The sequence below is a fragment of the Danaus plexippus genome, chromosome 26, assembly GCF_018135715.1.
Source record: "Danaus plexippus chromosome 26, MEX_DaPlex, whole genome shotgun sequence".
NCBI lineage: Eukaryota > Metazoa > Arthropoda > Insecta > Lepidoptera > Nymphalidae > Danaus > Danaus plexippus.
In genome coordinates, this window is record NC_083554.1 from 3,888,812 (window position 1) to 3,893,526 (window position 4,715).

At 28.8% G+C, this 4,715-nt stretch overlaps 1 long non-coding RNA gene across 2 annotated transcripts; it reads left to right on the forward strand.

The window, feature by feature from the left end:
* The first annotated feature begins 210 nt into the window (after positions 1-210).
* Positions 211-3,401, forward strand: LOC133319695 (uncharacterized). Of its 2 annotated transcripts, none has more exons than XR_009753239.1 (3): positions 211-233; positions 1,147-1,249; positions 3,104-3,401. It is a non-coding gene; the product is annotated as an uncharacterized LOC133319695 (long non-coding RNA). The 2 variants fall into 2 exon arrangements; XR_009753238.1 differs by lacking the exon at positions 211-233 and adding an exon at positions 578-673.
* The last annotated feature ends 1,314 nt before the right edge of the window (positions 3,402-4,715 follow it).

The window sequence follows — 4,715 nt, forward strand, 5'->3', positions numbered from 1 at the left end:
TAATTGTAATAACTTTTTGTGAAGTTTGTATACCTAGTACACTCAGCCAAGTTATGCATACTTGTGTATATATATATATATATATATATATATATATATATATACGCTCAAGCCTATGTCTTAAACCGTACAATCATTAAAAAACTATGAGTATCTTTTCGCCGATGGATTACAGATTAGATTTTTCTCGTGACGTGCGGTTCTTCAAAACCGCGGTACATTCAGACCGCTGTGTACGTATTGTTGCCAAATAATACAAAGGACCTTTTTTTTTAAAATAGTTAAATATATATGTACTAAATTTTTCACTATAATTAACTAGTTTATCTAATGTATAGAGAAGGTATCCATTTCTGTCATTTTTGACATTGACATTAGTGACGTTTGATTTTTATTATTATCTGTTATTTTTTATGATCAGTTTTTTGTATGTAAATCGTAAGTAGGTATGTATTTAAGTCGTTCATCAAACAATGCCGTTAATGTTACCATTAATGATATGTACCCTTCACAGCGATGAATTCGTAAACAAAGACCTGAATATATAATCGTTGCATCTGATGATTGCGAGGGTTATATTATTTTACCGCCAAAATTATAAATTCTGGTTTTATATAGCTACAGTCCACTATGGAGGCTGTATTCATTGTAATTCAAAACGTTAGTCAATGATGTAAGAATTTTTTTATAGTAGATATACTTATCTACTTATGTTATGTTACTTAAATTAATTTTAATAATTTTATCTTAAAAGTAATGTTGGAGCTAAATGACAAAATCTCAGTCTTTTAGATTTTAAAAAAGTTAAAAGATTCTATTTTCGAAATGCACAAACAACATTTCCCCGTCCGTGTAACGCACACAGACGCACGCCAAACATCACGGCGATCCGACATTAACTACATTATAGCAATCTTTCATCACATATTCGTTGTTAAAACATTTCGTTAAACTCATCGCCATTATCGGATGTACATTTCTATTAGTGTCCATAATTTCAGACCTTACCTTTTAGTGAAAAAAAAAATACATAAATATCGAATACTAACCGATATTAAAACAACACGATGCATCATATTTCCCCCGTCAGTGAATACACACACGCACGTTTTCCGTCTCTTTCTAACTCGTAGTTTTTCTCGATAGCTTCGTCTCTGTCAGCGCGGGGCGTGTTCTGTCTCGTGATTGGTGGATGTCGGAATGGCGTTGGGTTACCCGTCGGCAACCTCCCGACGGCGTTTTCCCGACGGTAGGTGTTCGAAATTCGAAAACTGCCGTCACGGAATTGTTCTTATTTTGAAACGTTCTGTAATATCATACAAGATGTGTATTGTGTGTTATTAATAAAAAAAGAAAAGTTTGTATTAAATTTTTAAATTTGGAATCTTAGTTTATATATTCTACTTAAATTTTAAAATAATTTGTTGTGAGTGTTTTAAATTAATAAATTTCACGGCGTATTTTAGTGTTTTTAATTTATAATTACAATGTGATATATTTTTATAAATAGAATTTGTTTGGATAATATTTTTTATATTGTTATGTTAAATTATAAAGCAAAGCATGAAGTATCAAAGAATTAATTGTATGGAAATGTTAAATCTCTTTTGTAAGTTGTTCTGAAAATAGGTGAATATTTTATTTATGTATAATTCTATTTTAAGACCAAATACATTTATGTTAAATGTTCGGGATAGGTGTTCTATTAATAAATACCGCGAGTGTTTTTAAATTAGCCCGTTTTTTTGTGTTTTTTAAAACAACGGTGAGTTTAATGAAAAAGTGAGGAAACAAATTATATATTGATTAAATTACTTATCAGATTATTACAATTAAATTTTGTTTATATCAAATACTTACATCTAGGTACATGAACAAGGTAAAAATTGACAAACAGTTTGTAGAAGACCCTGAAACATAGTAATTGTTTATACTTAGATATAATTTAAGTTATTTAATTTAATTTCACAATACATATAGCAAAACAAGTAAGTACAACAAGACTTGATCTTATGACTAGCATTAGGTATGTATGTTTAGGTAATGAGAAATACAATTTAAATACTTCGTAGGCTTTACCGATTTTGATGGATTTAATATATGTTTACCTATACATAGATTTTTATTTGGGATTTCTGTTTTTTGTAACAGAATACGAGGTATTGATGTATGTAATCTATTGAGATTACGTTTTGTTCAAGGCTCGATGAGCACGATTTTGTACTTACTCTACAATACTATTTAGATATGATATGTTATGATATGATTCGATATGATACGATATAGTTTATTAAAAGATAATATCACTAAATTAAGAAATTATTTGTAATATTGATAAATCATTAAATTATATACCTATTGTAACGATGTTGTAAAGTTTTTTATATAATATATAAACATAACTTTTGATTCATAATGAAAATCTATTTAAAATTATTATTTTTATTAATTTTACTTTGTATAAATAAATTTTTACTTTGCAAACAAAAATTTTTACTAAGGACTGAATGTGATATGCCTAAATTCATTTAAAACAATAGTTGTATTTAAATTATATATAACAATAAATAAATAAATAAATTAAATTTTATTTTCATTAATAGCTAGGTATATAAGGGATACAGAATTTATCTTGAGAAATATCTTAAGATCGTATCTGTTTGCGACCTATTTAAAAGTCGTTTACAGTAGATGTAGCTAAGTTTAAATATCTCAAGTTTAATACCTCCGTTAATTTCGGTTCTGTTAAGAGACGGAAAACACAAAAATCGCGCTTTCCTAAGAGCATTAGACGTTCATAATCGGCTAAATATCGATGCTGCCATTGTCAGAGCTAGGAGCCCTTCAGGATTGCTTTCTGGAGTTTTAAGCCTATCGCCGCAGAAATATCACACAACCAACCGAACATCGACTCTATATATAATATGATTAAGTTTAAAATAGATCGTATAGCAATAAAATAATTCCTGAAAAGTGAAAGCCTTCGCGAGGTATTTAGGTTTAAACTGCTATTGGGAGAGGTGAAAGTTTTAGGGTCCTTAAGTCTCTGTGTTGTAGACTTTATGTTGTATTGTTAGGGTTCATTATCGTTTGTTTGTTGTAGATTGCAGTGACGGGAACACACACTGTGTAATTGTATCGGGGATCAAAATCTACCCTTCGTTTAGTGATGGGGATGCTAGTTATATCGATACTATGACTATAATAACGACAAGCTAATACAGACCTTAAGTTATTGTAAAGAAAATTATTACATTTTCATATAATAATATATTATTTACTTTATCGTATCAGCATGAAGTATTCAGTCAATAATATATAAAAATATGTTGTTTTAAATTATATAGGTATGTATTAATAGAACAATATGCGATATAAATCATGTTAGAATAATTTTACTATCCGTCCATATATACTATTCTTAGTATTAAAACATTTTTTTTTACTTATACCTACTAATTATTTCCATACACGATAAGTATGAGTTAATATGAATAAATAAGAGTAACCTAGTCGTGTTATCATTTGGCTCCACTTCCTATTTATATATGTACCTACCTATATACTATGACGTAGGGGAAACTTGAAATCTTTTGTAGGATTTTTTATTTAAAGCCGTGTTTTTAAATACTGACAACAGTTCCTTTCTTTATAGATACTTAAAATAAATTTTATAATATTCAAGTTTTTTGTGTGTGTTTGTTCCATTGTTTCTCTTAAACTGATAGACCGATTTCAATTTTGTTTCTTTCATATGAAAGCTAGTTTCCTTGCGGTGGTTCTTAGCTATATTTGGTTGTCACTGATCCAGGAGTGTAGGAATATGAGCTCTGTTTCCAAAATAATGTAAGATATTTTTAGCCTATGATTATTCTATTATGTTCAAAACTAACGTCGTGATAATCGTCAAATGACAATTAATTGGGGATTACAAAATTTAGTAAATATATATATATATATATACATGTGAATGTTTTTTTAGTATGTATGGAATATGGATATCTGTTACTCTTACACGTAACTACTAAACAGAATTTGATGAAATTTTTCTGCTAATGTAGCTTGGTTATCAGAATAACTTATGGGTAATGGCTTATTCATTGTAATTTTAGTGAGATCGTAGCACTTGTGATCCGTATAATATGTTCAGCGACGAAGTATAAATGCCAATTTCGTTGGTTATAATATTCATCAATGAAGCACACTTTACTTATTTCCTATAAAAACCAATACCAAAATTATAGATGACGAAGGAGAAACATTTAAATTATATTAAAATGTTATATAAATTTCAACAAGGTTCAATATCCTGTGCGCGTGATGTCTATCGATGTATGACTATGTGGTGTCCCATCACTACGTCCGCGAGGGTTCCTCAGTCAAGGGTGAGAGGTTATTTATTTGTGTCCTATTTATTTTTATTTGTTTTCTCCTTTGTTATAATTGCTGTTTCTCGACCGGTCCATTAGACATTAGTTTAACCTTATTCTATATTTCTATTTCTACGTCCAATACTTATATTATTCCGTTAGTAACAAAGGTAAAAGGCTATTTTTATTCGTTAGCTGTTAAACAACTACATAGTTTAGATTTATAATAACTATAAATGTAGTACTACTACTAGTTTTCTAGAAAAGAAACATTGAAATAAAATTAATTTCAGGTCCCTGTACATGTAAAGGCAAACTTTATTGATAATATTTTCTTATATCTCC